General features: G+C 53.4%; 1 long non-coding RNA gene across 1 annotated transcript; it reads left to right on the forward strand.

Annotated features, from left to right (window-relative positions):
- LOC110260128 lies at window positions 5,405-17,329 on the forward strand. Its single transcript, XR_002342977.1, has 5 exons — window positions 5,405-5,704; window positions 7,791-7,852; window positions 15,889-16,031; window positions 16,735-16,933; window positions 17,130-17,329. It is a non-coding gene; the product is annotated as an uncharacterized LOC110260128 (long non-coding RNA).

The raw sequence follows: 17,717 nt of genomic DNA on the forward strand, positions 1-17,717 counted from the left end.
TGTCCTTTGGAACCTGCTAACTTCCATAGGCATCAACTGATTTATACGGTAGAACGGCTTGCTTCATCTCCTCTGGCAACTCCCTCCAAATTGCCTTTATTCACAGATGAAATATACTTGTCATGACTTCTTCACGATAAACACTGTTTTCCAAAGAATAAAATATGTTTAACTCTGAATTTCAGGTATGTTCTAGTTTCCTCAAGCTGTTATGAGTGAACAGATAATAATTTGCTCGTGACAGTTTCACCAGGAAATCAATATTCGCTCCCTCCCAATTGCAAAGATTTCAGATGCATTTTCCATCTCTTGCGTTTTCAGAATTTTTAGAGATTCCCCCACCCCCACCCCCGCAGAAACTCCTTGTGCTACGTGAATGATTCTCCTCTGCAGGTGTGTATTTTACTGGCAAAACATTGGCACGAGTGTGGTCGAGAGTGAATTTATCACTTTCTTTCTTAGCCTGTGAACCTGAACACCAGCCGTCCTCTGAAGGTTTCCAGTTTACCTTAAACTCCTCGTATGTTACAAATACATCGTAGCTTATCCATCACACATTTGCAACTACGCGTGGTCTCCTGGTTGAAACCCTAGTGTTCTATGTCTACGCTGGCATCATCGTCATACAGATGAATGGCGACAAGGAAAATGGGAAAGCCCTGGATCCCACCGTTTGGACACCGTCTTTAGAGAAAAAGAAACGAATAACATATTCCTGGTATTCCTAAGCGTGGGGTCAATACCCTCAGGGAAAACCATCTTGTACTTGACATAGTTACTGGAGCGACATTTTGACTATCCGCCTGATTTCTTTTTTCTTTTTGGGGCTGCACCTGTGGCATGTGGACGTTCCCAGGCTAGGGGTCTACGCCACAGCCACAGCCACGCCAGATCCTGGCTGTATCTGTGACCAGCACTGCAAGGGTCTTAACCCACTGAGCCACAGCGGGACCTCCCTGCATGATTTTTAGATCAGCCACACTGAAACTCTCAGAAATGCAAACACCGACTTCAGTTTTCACATCTTTTGCCAATCATCGCACTTACCAAGAAAGAAACCATTGCTGGCCATGACCGATATATCCAATAATGGAAGGAGAGTGAAACATTTGTCTTGCCAGCAACACAAAGCCGTGCACTTGCCATCGTCAACACGGGCTTGGCTTTGGTGATGGGGCAGAGTGTTGGTGGAGAGAAGAGGTAACTGTTGGATTCTGCTGCCCGGCTTGCGGTGGTGGTAGCTCTCCTCTTTCGTCTTGATGAGAAGAGGACTATTTATTTCTTCATCCTATGACGGCATAAAGAAAAGTATGAATTGGGTTTCCCGTGGATGCAGCTAATTCCGTGTCTTTTCCACTCTTCTCTGCCACGTTTCTGACAGTTAAAGCCCTTTTTTCTCCTCTCTCTCGTTGGGACAACAAGAGGCTCCTGGAATGCGCCACTTGTTTCCTTACCTCTCTGCACGCCCGGGGCCCTGGGCACTCGGATGACACATCCATCCACGTCCCAGGAAGCTCAGAGGGCAGGACAGGTTGATGGTCCCAAACGGTTTTTACCTACAACCCTTCTGACCCCACATGTGTAGGGTCCCCCCGCCCCACTCCACACACTAACCCATCCTCCAACTTTCTGAATGTCAACGGGGTGTCCTACATTCAATTTCAACCCTACCCCCCACCCCCAGAGTTAGGGCAGATCCCTACAGATTAAGGGCTCAGTCCCCCAAGACCAGCCCCACATCAGACTCCAATTGTCAGCCTCGTGTGTCTAGGGCATCCACGCTTCCGTGCCCAAAATGCAACCCAAGCAAAAGGAGTGTGCACGTTTTTTCGAGATAAGTTCCCAATGCCCCCAGCCCACCTGGCTTTGGATCTCAACGCGCCCCCAAATAGAAAGGGGACCTTCAGGACCTTCTGGCCACCTTTGGGGAGAGACGGGCTCCCACTGGCCTGGGGAGGATGCTGGCGTCAGCTAACACCATGCTTCGCATCCAGAGAGGACCCCCGACTCCCAGCCTTGTTCAGCCTGAGATGGGGGACCGGTAACAAACACCAGGCCCCAGCTCAGACACACTGCAGCAGGTGTCTGCCCTTTAAAGAACTGCCTGATGACAGGTTATACCCACCAAAGCGTAGCAACCACCACACAGTGCATCTGGATTTGAAAGAAGGGCTGGGATTCCTGCACTGGCGTTTAGGGTCAGCAATGCCTCCTTGAGGGCTAGGGGCTGTCCTGGCATAGAGAAGCTTGCCTGGTTATGACCTAGAACTCTGCCCAAGGGCCTCCCCAAGGAACCGGGTCTCTGCCAGGCCAGCCTGACCTCCACCCAACTCAGCCCCCAGGGATCGGGCAAACCAAACGCAGTGTCTGGATTCAGCTGGCACAGGGCACTTGGAGAGCACCAGCCACCTATCTATCCATTTGCCGTGCTCCCGGCCTGCCCCCACTCGCCACCCCATCAACACGGCCTTGGATCAGGCCTCCTCATCTCCTACCAGGCCCCTTCGCCTCCAGCCTCTGCCTCTCCTTCCATACGCCATGCTGCTGCCTGGGCATTCATCCATAACACAGTGATTTCATTTCTCCGCCATCTGAATCCTCCGGTGACTCCCCATTGTCCACAGGGAAATGTCCAAACACATCAGCCCAGCCCTGGAGAATTTGCAGAATCCTGAAAGCCCTTCCTTGTCTCTGAATAACTCCGTTCAGGCACCCATCCACTACCTACCAGCTCCTTCGATGTGGCGGGAGCAGCGTCACCCACTTACTGTGAGTCGGTGGTCAGGAACTCAGCTCTGGAGCCGGACTGCTTGGGTCCAGATCCTGGTACTGCCAGTTATAAGCCTTTGAGCATGTGACCGTGAACAAATTGCTGAAATTCCCTCTGCCTCAACTGCCACATCTGTAAAATGAGGCTGATAAAGCTTTCTATGTCGTGGGGCTGAGTGAGGGCTAAAAGATTGAACATATATAAAGCCCCTGGAAGCATGCCTGGCACGAAGTAAACATCTAGCAAATATTTGCGATTGTGATTGTGTCTTTGCTCACCCTGTCCCTTCCACCTGCAGGCCCTTCTACTCCTTTCACTTTGTGAACTCCTATTCATCCTTCAAAACAAAATACAAAGTCCAGCTGTGGAGTCCTCTGCTCTGGGTTATCTACTCCCTCTTCTGTGTCCCCTCCACCTCCGCGCAGCATAAATCACACTGAACCCAGAGTCCACTTATTTACCTACCTCTTCAACTAGACTGAGTCCTAGGTACCCTTTTGCCAATGCCCACAGGGCCGGTTTGTTGAGTAAATATATAAAATTTCAGAAATGGTGACACTAGCTTTTTTTTTTTTTTCTTTTTTTTAACGCAGTCTCATCTTTGAGAATAAACACTCAAGACCACATTAGAAAGGGGAAACTTGATTTCTCTTTCTGCCATCTCTCTTTAAAAGACTCCCTAAAGTTTCCAAAGAGAAGAAACATGCGAAGAACTCAATAAAAGCTTGGAGGGTTTTTTTTTAATATTAAAGAGATAATAAAATAGAAAAGCTTTTTTGGTTTAATTAGTCATTATGATCAGGTATCTATGGAAACAGGTGGATGTTCACGCTCAAAACAGACAATCATGTCCCTGGCGAACAATGCATTAATCAACACGAAGTTGGAGCCTCGAGAAACAAGCTTTCATCCTGTCGCCAAATGCTTCTCGGTCGAGTACAGGAAGATGAGAAACCAAAACTCAGTTGCTGCCTTCAGAGGCACCTCAGGTCCACAGGCTGCCTCTGCCTTCCTTGTTCTGAAGGGAAAGTTGGGGGGGCGGGTCAAGGGAGGGGCTGCCAGCGGGAAAGGCTTGGAGGCAGGGCGGGGAGGTGAGCCAGGTGGGCGAGGAGCATAGGAGCAACGTCCTTGAGAAGGGTGGGTGAGGGAGATCAACAGCCAAAGGGGACCCTGGGATCACGGAAAGTTCTAGACCTCGATGGGGGACATTCTAGAACTCGAGGGGCTGATGGTTATGTGAGCGTATGCTATTGTCCAAATGCACTTAAAATGGGTATATTGCATTGGATATAAATCGTAGATAAAGTTGATTAAAAAAAAAAAGTTGAGTTTCCGTCGTGGCTCAGTGGTTAACGAACCCGACGAGCATCCGTGAGGACGCGAGTTGGATCCCTGGCCTCGCTCAGTGGGTTAAGGATCCGGCGTTGCCCTGAGCTGTGGCGTAGGTCTGTGCAGATGCGGCTCCGATTGGATCCCTAGCCTGGGAACGTCCATATGCTGCGGGTGTGGCCCTAAAAAGACACACACACAAAAAAGTCCTTGGGAGGAAGAAATTGGCAGTGCTGACCAGTGCCGCGGGGAACATGGGGTGAGGGTGGGAAGGGTGGGAAGGAGAGACACTCAACTATTTCTAACACACTGCGTTGCAGGAGACTGCGGTCTTCGACTAAAAGAGCCACCTTGGACCCCAAGTATCAGTGTCACCTGGTGACAGAGACTGTCTCCTTGAATAATGTCCACCAAGCCGCCCCAGAACTTTTTCAACTTGGCCCTAACTGTTGTTTTGTTTTTGTTTTTGTTTTTGTTTTGCTTTTTACAGTCACACCCATGGCATGTGGAGGGTCCCACGCTAGGGGTTGAATTGGAGCTGCAGCTGCTGGTCTACACCACAGCCACAGCCATAGCAACGTGGGACCCGAGCCGTGTCTGTGACCTACACCACAACTCACGGCAATGCCAGGTCCTTAATCCACTGAGTGAGGCCGGGGATGGAACCTGCGTCCTCATGGATCCTAATCAGATTCGTTAACCACTGAACCACGAAGGGAACTCCAGCCTCTTAGTCATTTTCTATCCACAGCCCCCACCCTGCTCCTGGGCCACCAGTTCCCACTTTGTCTTGTACTCAGGGCTGAGCCCTGTCTCTCCCCTCCTGCGAGACCCTCTGCAGGTCCCTCTGCCTAGCACAGCAGGCCTCCTTTGAGCGGGTCTTCCTCGCAAACGTCATTGAATAGTTTTTCTTTTTTTCAAGTCCGCACCTGCAGCATATGGACGTTCCAGGGCTAGGGGTCGAATCGGAGCTGCAGCTGTGGTCTACACTACCGCCACAGCAACGCCAGATCCTTAACCCACTGAGCCAAGGCCAGGGATCAAACCTGCATCCTCACAGACACTATGTCAGGTTCTTAACCCACGGAGGCACCACGGGAACTCCTGAAGAGTTTTTCTTCAGCACCAGGAGCTTGTTAGAAAGGCCGCCTCTCGGGCTCTGCCCCAGACCTCCTGCCCAGGGCGCTCCCATTACTGAGATTTCAGGTGATACCCATTTAAGTCCATGCTGGAGAAGCGCTGGTTCTAGGGGCCGGGAATAGCGACAAGCACGCAGCTGTGGAAACTTAAATCTGCAAGAAAAGCCTGACAGACAGAGGCTGGCGGGCTGCATGGGGCACCTCACGGGCATGCTTAGATGGCAGTCTGGTCAGAAGGAGAGGGTGGATGAAAGAGTCTGGGGGCGCTAATTTGGGTCCTGGTTACTTTCCCAGTGAAAACCAATCTGGTCATTGGCCTGTCAGATTCACCAAGGGCTTTTCAAGGTCAGATCTGAGTCCGGCTTAATCGCAGAAGAGCAGGCCAAGGTTGGACTAAGCCTTATTCCAGCGTCAGACGCGAAGATGCTTCAGCTCAGAGAGTGCGGACACCATCAGGAAGGCCCAGGTGGGTGGCCTGGGGCTTTGGGGCAAAAGAGGCTGGGCTGGGTGGGCTTCACGGGCAGCTGCAAGCGGGCCCCCGGGAGGATGGGGCCAGCCCTGGTGCGGAGGGCCTCCCCGGAGCAAGTGGTTGCTCGCCCGGGCACCTTGCTCTCAGCGGGCTGGATTTCCAGGAATACCAGGGCAGCGCCCTGCAACACCCACGCCAACCAGGGAGGCTTTCCGGTATCAGCCTGACCTGAGGGAACTGCACAGATGGCTGTGCCTGTCACCTGGTCTTGCACGGAGCCCCGGGGAGTCTGACCTCAGCTACCAGTATCTGCTTTGAGGCTCATGCTTGCAGAAGCTGGACTCAGGGAGGGGAAGGAGGCTGGAGTCTAGGGGGACGGGGCATCTCTCTCCAGGGCCCAACCACAGCCGGTTTCCAGCCTCAGTGGAGGCTGCCTCCCCGCCTCCACTCCACTCCCAGTCCCTACACCAGAGGCTCACTTGCTGGTCTCCAGATTTCAAGCTCGCCCAGGTTCGATCCCACCCAGGGAGCTCAGGCCAACCTTTCACTGTGCAGAGAGAAAAGCCAAGGCCAGAGAGGGAAAGGGAGCTGTCCTGGTCACCCAGCAAGCCGGTGGCTGAGCCAGCCTGGCCCCCAAGCTTTTCCCTTTTCAGGGCTTCTGTTGGTACGTGTGCCCCAACCTGGACACAGCCAGAGCTTGGCTTGCGGGAAGCATGAGCAGCAGCCTCTGGCCCCCAGTGCCTGTCCCAGGGCCTTTGCACTTCCCGCTTCCTCTGTCTGCGAGACTTTCCCTCTCAACATCCCCAGGGCAGCTTTTCAGGAGCCCCCCCCCCCCCCCCCGCCTTTCTCTCCTCCAGCTTCGTTGCTCTTCATAGCTCTGAACATCCCCTGATATGATGATGGTCTATATTAATTGTTTTCTTTGGTTTACTTTCTGCCCTCCCTGACCTGAATAGAAAAGCCAGAATGGCAGGGGCTTTGTTTTGGTCATTGCTGTATTCCCCCGGGCCTGACAGTACTTGACATGTGAGAAGGCTCACTAAATATTTTTTAAAGGAAAGGAAGGAATTCAACCTGCAGGGTCGGGACCTGAGGGTACTGAGGAATTCCCTCACCGCTGGGTCCAGATTTGGGGGAACACCCCCCTATTTTCATCCTCTGGCCTCTCCATGCTTTGCAGACTCAGCCTGTCACACTTCGCTGTTCCCAGGGAGGGTGGGAACCTCACCTTCATCTTGACCTTGGGTGGCTGATCTTTCCCTTTGCCCTGTGGCCCTGATCTCTGGCACAACCACCATTCCCTGGGTCTTTCTTTCTTTTTTTTAGGGCCACACCTGCAGTTATAGAAGTTCCCAGGCTGGGGGTCCAATTGGAGCTGCAGCTGCCAGCCTACACCATAGCCACAGCCACACCAGATCCGAGTCGTGTCTGTGACCTACACCACGGCTCACGGCAACGCCAGATCCTTAACCCACTGAGCGAGGCCCGGGATGAACTCGCGTCCTCATGGATACCCGTCGGGTTCATTAGCACTGAGCCAGCACGGGACGTCCTTCCCTGGGTCCTTCTAATTCCTCATCCGAAAATGTTCCCTTTCCCCACCCCCCACCAAGTGGCAGACAGCTTGTAACTCTGTCCCATTGCCTATTAATCCTCACCAGGACCAGAGGAGGCAGATACAGTGATGCTCAGAAAGGTTAAGTCACTTTCCGGAGGCCACACAGCAAGTAAAGAAGCAGAGTGGAGACTCCAACTGAGTCCTCTGATTCTGAGCTCTGTCCGTCCCTGTGGACGCTGGCTCTGGGATCTGGGTGAGAGCCTGAGAACATAGACGGGGCTCTCCATGGAGTCTGCTCTCCCGGAATGTGGTCTGACAGGTCAGGCAACCTCCTTGGGCCCTTAGAACACCCACCAGGAGCATGTGGGACCAGGAAAGTGGGAGGCTATGAGGTCATGCCACGCAGGGTCCCGTTCCCCAGGTTCCACAAAGGATTCCAGGTGTCAGGAACAGAAGGGGCTGGGTGAGTCACCAGGCAACCCAAGCAGTGTTCCAGCCACCATCCTGAGCAGTCTCTCTCCCTAGGTCCCAATGCTGCAAAGAACCAGGCCTGCCATACCTCGATGACAAGCCAATCCTCGGCCTTGGTAAGTAAGTGGTGACAGACACCTCATTATCCCATCACATTGCCTGACAGCTCTGGTGGGAAAGAATGTGCTTCCTTATATTGAACTTCCTTCCTGGAAGCTTGTGGCCTCACCAAGCAATCTTTCTTCAGGGGAAGGAGGGCCTCTTGCCCCACTGAGTTTCCTCTCTGTGAAATGATCTTGGGTCCCCTAACTGTTCCACACATAACAGAGCTCCCTGCTCCTTCTCTAAAACACATATCCTAGAGAACAGACTGTCACCTCCCATTTTATAGATATTAGGTCTCTAGTAATGTGGCCTAAAATTCACATTTGCTTCCCTGGGCAGCCATCTCCTAGAGCATGAACGTTATAAATCAAGTTTTGAAAAATGATGGAATTCCAGCATCCAACCCAGTGATGAGCTCGCAGTTGGCCTCAAAAGGGCATAGAAAATAGGCAGAGAGAAGATTGGTCTGGCCAAAGCCATGAGGTCTGGGTGGCAAGGAGAAGGGGTTGCGGCAGGGTTCCACTTGTCTGGTGATAACAGCGGGAGCTATTCCAGAGGGTCTGCTCCAGGGATCAAGCTGCTGAGGGCCCCTTTGGATCCAAATGGCTTCAGGGACCTCCCTGGGCCACAAGGCCAGGGTGTGGGCACAGCGAGGAATGATCCTTCCAACCTCTGGAGGGAGGCAGGGCACACAGATCCCGGGGGTGCCCCCTGGGGAAGTAGGGGGCACCCCAGAGATGCCCTGCCCTCCTCCTCCAAGGTGGGGGACCCAGCGCATTAGATTGGACTCCACAGGGTCCTGCCGGCTGAACCAGTGGGCTCTCTGGGTGACCTTGAGCTCATTGTCCACCCTCTCGGAGTCTTGGCTTTCTCATCCGTAAAATGGGGATGATGAGACTTACCTACCTCATCGCCGAGTTATGAGAATTAATTAATGTTTATAAAGGACTTGGAAATCCACAGATGAAAGGTGTTCTAGAACTACAAAGTATCATTACCGTAATTACATTACACTATTATATCTCAGGCCAAGGGCTTTCTGCAGCTTCGCTTATTACTGAGACTGGGCGATGGGGCGCTGATAAAACCCAATCTCCCCCAACCATCGCTCCAAACTCCAACCAAACTCCATCCAGATCTAAACTCCCGAAGATTCCATCAGGCTTGGAAGACGTGACAAGCATCTCCTGCTCAGAATTCCCCCAGGGGCCGGGAGACCAGGCGTTTCCTCCTGAAAGCAACAATTCTGGGGGGTCTTCAGTGATGGGGAGCTATTCTGAACTCATCTGGAAGCTAGGCCCTACCGGCTGGTCTGCCCCCGGGTTTCTCTTTTGGGGGGGATAGGCCCCCTTTGTGTTAAATGCCAGCCCCTGTGGGGTCCCTCCCCCACGATTCCCCTGGCCCCAAATCAGACCCTCCTTCCAGACCAAAAAACAAAAAAGGGGGCCACTTGGCTTCAAGCTCCCCCGCGTCATTGAACCTCCGACAATTCCGTGCTCACCCATCATCACTCATTTCACAATACCCCGGCCTGACCAGGTAGGCGAAAGCTAGATCAGAAAGAAATATAATTACCTTTTTACGAGCTTATGACATGGTTGCACCCTCCTCGCCTGCCAGCTTGTCCAGTCGCTCACAAATGATGAGATACCTCCTATAAATTATATCATTATCGACCTATAATTACAGGCAACATATATATGAATCCCCATGAAGGAGACTGAGGCTCCAAGATGACGTATCCTCGCCCCTCGGTCCCTTGGGAAAAAGGCCTTGTTGCCAGGAGGGGAGGTTACTGACTTGCAGATAGCGCAGATGCTCAGTTAAAGCAACAGACGCCCCCTCCCCTCTTTGTGCGCCCCCTTATCCCGCCCCAGAGCCATCAGCCTTCCCCATGGAACGCACAAAGCCTGAGATGTTGGCATGGACAAATCCGGGCAAGTGAGGGCAGATTTTCCTGGGGGAGACTGAGAGCAGAAGGGCCCTGGCCCAGGGAGCTCTAGGGGGAAGGGCCAGGGTCCGAACAGAGAGAGGAGACCCCAGTACCCCCCGACTGGGTGGGCCGGAAGCCCTGTGGCTCCCTCAGGCCTTGGAAGACACGGCCAAGAGCACCTCTGCCTCCCAGGACCAGCTGAGTGCGGGACCCCCGAGATGTCCTTCCTCCCCGGGGACAGACCCAGGGCCTGGCAGGGGTCCAGCAGCACCCACACCCCTGCTGGGAGGCCCAGGCGGCTGGGCCTGGTTGAAAGGGGGCCGGGGACTCTCTCAGGTCCCCTGAGGGAGGGGCTGAATCCTGCCCAGTTCCTCACGGGAGCCCTGGGCAGCAGGGAGCTGGGTGGGGGGACAGGCCAAGAACTCCTCCTCCAGGCTGCACCCTCAGCTCCCGACTGAGTGTGGGGCCCACTGTCCATTCCTCCCTTCTTCTTCTTTTTCTTTTTTAGGGCTGCAGGTGCAGCACATGGAGGGTCCCAGGCTAGGGGTCACATCAGAGCTGCAGCTGCCGGCCTACACCACAGCCACAGCCATGCGGGATCCTTAACCCTCGGAGCGGGGCCAAGGATCGAACCTGTGTCCACATGGATGGATACTAGTCAGGTTCATTATCGCAGGGCCCCAATGGGAACTCCTGCTCCTCCTTCCTTCTTTCCTTCCTTCCCTCCTAGTGTGGGCCTCTTGCCACGCTGAGAGGCTCCGGGAAACACACATGAAAAGGGCACGGGCCTTCCTTTGGGGGCTCATGGCAAAGGGGCACCTATTCAGAAAAGTGTGATGCCTGGACAGGACTCAGGAGCAGGACAGGGGGACAGGGGACGAGACAGGCCAGGAGAGGCAGGGAGAAGCTGAGATTCAAGAGATCAGTAGGGATTTTCCAGGTGAGCAGTGGAGATTTTAAACAGAGAGAAACTCCCGCCCCTGTAAAGGCACAGAAGGATGGATGCAACAGCCTGGTGTGTTGAGGCATCAGGGGAAATTCCTCCAGGATACACTGCCTCGTCTTCCTCGTACAAACCTCCCTTTGACCCACCTGGCCCCGCAGTGACCCCTTAGTCCCCACCCCACCCCCCTGCCCCGCCGCACACTCTGCTAGCCCGTCGCCCTACTCCTCCTGCCAGCCCAGGCCTGCATCCCCTTCAGGCTCCAGCTTAGGGACCCCTCCTTGGTGACACCCCCTCCTCTGGGTGCCACCAGAATGTCTGGTCACATTCGGTGTGTGACAGTCTGCGTGGTTCTCTGCCCCGATCCTCTGATAGTGGGGTCCAGCTTGGTTTCTGGAACCAGCCCCCAAGCCCCCTCCCCCCACAGTGAGGAGCAGGGGGCACCAGGGCTTTGCCCAGAGTCACAAGTGGCAGGTTCCAGGCAACCAAGAGCCTCCTCCATCTGGCTGTCAGGCGACCCCAACTGAGGCTCGTCCTTGAATCACATCTTGTAAAGAATCATTTGCACATTCGAATTCAAAGCCCCTCAAAACAGTATAAACACCACCATTCCAAGTACCATAAAAACCACGTTGAGCATTTATGGAAACTAAAACATGTGTATTAACATATGGCAAAAATTTCACTTACTGCATCTTTTTAGCATTGGACTGATGCATGAGGCATCTGTGCTAAAAGCATTTGAATGGAAGCTTCAGAAAAGAGCAGAACGAGAAAAAGGCTGTCGCAGAGGCTGGGCTGCTGGCAGGGCTGCAGGGAAGCCCGAGGATGGGTCCCTGGCAAGGGATGGGGTTTCGGGGAGAGAAGCGGAGGGTCGGCCCACCCAGAGGTGGGACCAGGGCACTGCATGTTCATTTACCCCAGACCCTCCAGGGCAGGCTCCTCTTCCCCCCCCCTTCCCCTTCCCTCCTTTTTCTCTCCTTCCATCCAAAGAGCGAATGGGTCCCAGGGGAGAGGTGGCCAGAGCTGGGAACGGGAGAGGTGGCCAAAGCTGGCTCTTTTCTCCCAGCTCGGCTCCTGGCAGGAGCGAGATGATTTTTTCAATTCCCCACAGCCCGTGGCCCACTCTGATGGGGTCCTGGGGCAGGGCTCGCAACAGCCAAGAGTCCCCTGGGGCTCCCCTAGGCTGCCACTGCCTCTTGGTCACCCCATCTCAAAGGACAGGCAGGGAGTTCCCATCGTGGCTCAGTGGAAACGCATCTGACTAGTATCCATGAAGATGCAGGTTCAATCCCTGACCTTGCTCCGTGGGTTAAGGATCTGGTGTTGCCATGAGCTGCAGCGTAGGTCGCAGATGTGGCTCGGATCCCACGTTGTTGTGGCTGTGGTGTAGGCTGGCAGCTGCAGCTCCGATTCGATCCCTTGCCAGGGAACCTCCATATGCTGCAGGTGTGGCCCCAAAAAAAAAAAAAAGACAGGCAAGAGCATTCCTCTTGTTTCTTAAAGGAGCATTTGGGGTTCTAGGGTATCCGGGGGCCTGCTCACCAGGGCCCGACTCCTCGTGCCCGCCTGTTTCCAGGTGTGGCGTTTCCAGGTCAGAACGCCGAGGCCCATACAGCCCTGAACATCTGGATGGCCAGTTTGTCCCTGATCATCTGTCCACACCAGCTTCTGCCTCAGCCTGGCAGCCAGGAGCACCACCAGGCTGGTAGATGGAGCTCCGGCTGGATTCCTCAGGTCAGCACGTGGGCGGTGACGGCGTGGCCAGGTGCTGGTCCCACTGAATTTCTTGGGAAGAAGAAGCCAACCTTGTAAATAGCTACTAGCCAGGGGTGAGTTATGGTCCGGACGAGACCATTTTGAAAATGTGCTTTGATGTATGGTGTTACTATGTGACTTCGAGAAGAGGCCAGGTGGGCTTTCAGCTTCCCTCTAAGTGAGAGAGCATCTCAAAGGGGGATGCCAGGAGTTCCTGTTGTGGCTCAGCGGGTTAAGGACCCGTCATATAGGGTCTGTGAGGATGCAGGTTCGATCCCTGACCTCACACAGTGGGTTAAGGATCTGGCGTTGCCCTGAGCTGTGGTGTAGGTCGCAGATGTGGCTCAGATCCCACATTGCTATGGCTGTGGTGTAGGCCGGCAGCTGCAGCTCTGATTTGACCCCTAGCCTGGGAACTTCCATATGTCACAGGTGCAGCCCTAAAAAAAAGAAAAAGAAAAAAAAAAAAAAAGGGCCTGTGGTCAGCAATCCTAACTCCATCCCATCAGTTGTCAAACAGGACCCTAGCACAGAGCAGATCTCCAGAGCGCCCCCGAAAGCTTGCCATCGGGAAGACTCAGTAGAGGCTCCCAGTTCCGGACGGCTGCTGTCTTAGGCTGTGATCTTGTGGCCTAAGAAAGAACAGCCTTGCTCAGCCCTGGACAAGAAAACTAAGGGCCTATGGGCACCCACATCGGAGGAGCCCCTCATTAGCGGCTAGCACGATGGTGAAATGGCCATCGTGGTGCCCCAGAGCCAAACTGCAAGGTTTTGCCGTGTTGAGGTCCCAATACCTCCGTGCTTAGGCGGCAAATAGAAGAGAGAGTCTATTGCAAAGCCCTCAGCTCACATGCTCTCAGCCTCACCCTTTCCTTGTGTTTTTTTTTTGTTTTTCATTCTTTGCTTTGCTCTTTTTACGGCTGCACCCATGGCACATGGAGGTTTCCCAGGCTAGGGGTCAGATTGGAGCTGCAGCGGCTGGCCTATGTCACAGCCAGAGCAATGCCAGATCCTTAACTTACTGAGCGAGGCCGGGAATTGAACCCGCATTGTCATGGATCCTAGTCAGGTACTTAACCTGCTGAGCCACAATGGGAACTCCAAGAGTGCGTTTTGAAGACTGGGGGCCTAGCCTTACAGGGAAAGGAGAACACTAACCCACTGCCCTCCTCCTCGTGAGAAAGCTTCTAGCTACAGCCAGGGATGCAGTTGGCAAAGCGCTTTCATACACATTGTCATGCTTGGGATGTGCAACCACGAGCAGGTGTCCTTATGGTCATCTCATTCTTTTTTTTTTTTTTTTTTTTTGTCTTTTTGCCTTTTCAGGGGCCGCTTCCCGCGGCATATGGAGGTTCCCAGGCTAGAGGTCGAATTGGAGCTCTGGTCACTGGCCTCCGCCAGAGCCACAGCAAGGCGGGATCCAAGCCGAGTCTGTAACCTACACCACAGTTCACGGCAGCACCGGATCCTTAACCCACTGAGTGAGGCCAGAGATCGAACCCGCAGCCTCCTGGTTCCTAGTCGGATTCGTTAACCACTGCGCCACAATGGGAACTCCTGGTCATCTCATTCTTACATGTGAGGAAACTAAGAATCAGGGGTGAGAACCAGGGGGACCAGCCCGAGGCTACATGGTTGATGGGTGACAGGACAGCCCTGGGGACAGCGAACGTGGTGCCTGACCCTTGGCCTATGGACTCCTCTCCCCAGGGGACCCCCAGTGGGGAAATCTTGACTCTTCCGTTGACAACCTATCTCCAGAGAGTGGATCCCAACCCACTTCCTCGTGGGTACCAGCTGCATGCTGGCTGGCTAACCCCTCACCAGAAAGTGGCTTCTCCTAGTCAGCCTAAGTGCCTGGTCCTCCATCTCTTAAACCAGCAGAACCTGACATGGAGACCAAGCAGCATCTAGCTTTCCTTTTTGGCTTTGATAAAGATCAAAGCCCTGAAGGTCAAGTCCGAGATCAGCCGCCCTAGCCCCTGGGTGGCATCCTGCCCTTGGGGGGGTCTCTGGCCAGGCCAAAGAGGCCCAGAGCTTCCAGCTCACTCCTCCCTTCTTTTCTGTCCCTCTGAAAAAAAGAAAGAACAAGCTGGCCTGGGGCACAAACAAGCGGCAAGGAGCTGAGGTGCTGCCCTCTTGTCACTCTGGTGGTATTTTGACATCCAGAGATGGCGGCGCAGTGCTGGCACCGGCAGGGAAGGTGGGTAGTCAATTTCCCTTGTGACACCTTTCAGCATGGGCTCCTCCCTGCTTTAATTTCAGCCGCAAGGGGTGGACAAACAGGTTGCTCTCAGAAAATCAAGAAAAACGCATCTTCCCATTAAATGGTCGCTGGCCTTTCTCAGGCCTGCAAACCAGAGTCCTCCCCCCTCCAGGGTTCTTGGGTCATCCAGCGGCCTTTTCAACTGGATCTGTCCCCGTGTCTTCCTGCTGTGGGAAATTCTAGAGTCTTCTCTCCTGAGTGGCCGTGGAAGCCAGGCTGTGGCCTCTGGAATAAAGGTCCAGAGACACACGTGTGGACGGAGAGAGACAGCTGTGGGTGAGGGCTGGACGTTGCTGTGTCTCTGGCACTCAGGGCCCCTTGTGATGGGAAGAAGGGGCCCCTCCTGATTTCCCAGGGGGACTTCAGTGGCCTCATTGGAAGCAGGCATGCAGGTATCCAATGGCCATTTGCCAGGAGGCAGGACCTGGGGTCAAGGGCTTGGAAAAGGGGTGCTTCCCAGTGGCGAAGGGGGCCAGAGACCCAGGCGGAATGTTTAGCCTTCCTCTGGGAAGAGGCTGTGTCTTCCAACAGCCATTAAAGCTGGACGGGAGTGGACGCGTTTATCATCTTCAAAGGTAAAAACAAGGCGTCGTCTGCACTGGCTGGCTTGTGGTCACACATTTCTGGGTCCTTCCCAGGCAGGCAATGACATCTGGTAACCCCATTGTCTGCTATCTGCAGGGAAGAAAGTGTTAGACACGAGGGGCAGATGGAGTTTGCCTAACGTGTCTGCTCTCTTCTTTGCTGCCTTTTCAACTCTTCTTGGGAATGCAGCAAAATAGCAGCTGTTCATAATTTCATGAATAAAGAACTATGTAAATTTCGACTATGAAAATGTGTTGCATCTCTTGTGGGCAAAGTGTGCTGTATGTTCCCGCTCCGTCTCTATTTCCATCTTGTGCGCAAGTTGGAGTTTATCTAAACTGCATTCTCCAGGCAACTGCTCAGTTTCAGAATCCGTCTTGTTTAATTGATGACAAAAGGACGCACTGATGTTCCTACCGCCAGAGCGAGAAGCTGGCAGGTTAGGCTCCGGGGTACCAGTTCCACCTCTGGCACCTCTGAGCGGGGCATCTGTCTGTGTGTTTTGTTTTGTTTTGTTTTACTGATCTGTAAAATGGGTAGATGATGTTTCTCTCTTTCACAGAATGCTTGCCTGATAATTCTGTATTTGTGAAGAACCTTCCGGCAGCCTTTGGATGGGGAGGCCAAGTCCGCTAGCAGTGTTGTAAATACCTGCACGAGGTGAAACTTGCCAGCAAGGGTTCCCTCTTGGTTGCCTCTAAACAGGTACATGCACCTTGGGAGTGGTCTTCTGTCCCGTTTCCTCTACCCCTGGGGGCTTCCAGGCAGCTTCTAGAAATTCTATTTACACTGTATTTCTGGGACGCCTGCTCAGAAATGGTAAGAGGGTCCCGCTCTGTTTGATGGGTGTCACATGGAGAGATATCAAGCCTATTGTGAATGCATCCAAAGCGTGGAGCTGGAACCCATGGGTGGAAGGTGAGTGAGTGGAGTTTCAGCTCTCCAGAGGGGGCGCTTCTGGTGGCGCCCTCAGAGGTGGGCCACTGGATGGGTCTGGGAGGCTGGCTAGTCCGTCAGGATGCCGTAGGGGAGCATTGGTCCTTTCCTTCAGTCTGCACCCCAATCACCTGGGGACCCTGTGAAAAGGCAGATTTGACCCAGCAGGTCCAAGGTGGGGCCCCAGACACTGCATCTCTAGCCAGCTCCCAGGTGAGGCCAAGACTGCTGGTCCCAGAACCACACTTAGGACAAGCTGACCTTTGACCTCTCTTCCAGCCCCAAGTGCCTACACTGCTGTGATTCTAGGATCAGGTGACCGCTGAGTTAGTTCCCCTGAGGGTCATGGTTGGCTTGGACAAGGGAAGCTACAAACAGGGAGTTAGAAGGCCTCCCTCCACGGGGTTTCCTCCTAGTGCCTCCAGCCTGTATCCTCTTAAACCAGTGACTTTCTGTGTTGTGATTGACACAGGGATCCTGGCTGCTTCTGTCCCTCTTTGCTGTGGCCATTGGGAACTCTTGGTGTTGGGCCGCTTTGGAAAGCTCAGCCCTCAAAGCCTTCCCTGGAGGCTAGAGCTGTATGGTCAGTCCGTTTCAAAGCAACAAGTGCACACAGAGGAGGAGGAAGACCCCTATGGATGGGGATAATCCAGGAAGACTTCCTAGAGGAGGTGAGATTTCAGGTGGGCCTTAAGGATTATAAATATCATGGAAGTGGGTCGAAGGGAGAATGGGGAGGGGGTGAAGCATACACACCCCAGAAAGACCCACCACCACCACCACAGGAAAAGCCTATTTGGAAACAGTCCACTGTTCTCCAAAGGTTAAACCTAGAGTGAACCTCTGACCCAGCAATTCCACTCCTAGGTATGTGCCCAGGAGAAAAGAAAGCACATCGTCCCACCGAAACTTATACACAAAAGTCCATAGCAGCACAATTCGCAATAGCCCGACAGTGGGAACAACCCAAATGTCCTCACCTAATGCATGGATTAAACAAAATATGGTGTAACCACACCATGGAATATTAATCAGCCGTTAAAAGGAAGGAAGCACTGATACAGGCTACAACATGAATGAACCTTGAAAACATCATGTCAAGTGAAAGAAGCCAGACACAAAGGACCACACATTGTTTGATACCATTTATATGAAATTTCCAGAATAGGCAAATCTGCAGAGACAGGAAGCAGGTGAGTAGTTGCCAGGGGCTGGGGAGGGGCCTGGAGTTGCCAGGAAGGGAGAGTGACTACTCATTGGTATGAAGTGTCTTTTGGGGGTGATGAAAGTGCTCCAGATATGATTGAGGTGAGGGTGTACTACTTGGTGAGATGCAAAAACACACTGAATGGTATGATCTCAATGGGCAGATTGTGCGTCCTGTGAATTGTATCTCAATAAAGCTGTTAAAAGAAGAGAAACCTGAGGGTAGTTCCTGGCCCAGGAGTCATTGGT

This window comes from Sus scrofa, chromosome 3 (assembly GCF_000003025.6).
Source record: "Sus scrofa isolate TJ Tabasco breed Duroc chromosome 3, Sscrofa11.1, whole genome shotgun sequence".
NCBI classification, from domain to species: Eukaryota; Metazoa; Chordata; class Mammalia; order Artiodactyla; family Suidae; genus Sus; species Sus scrofa.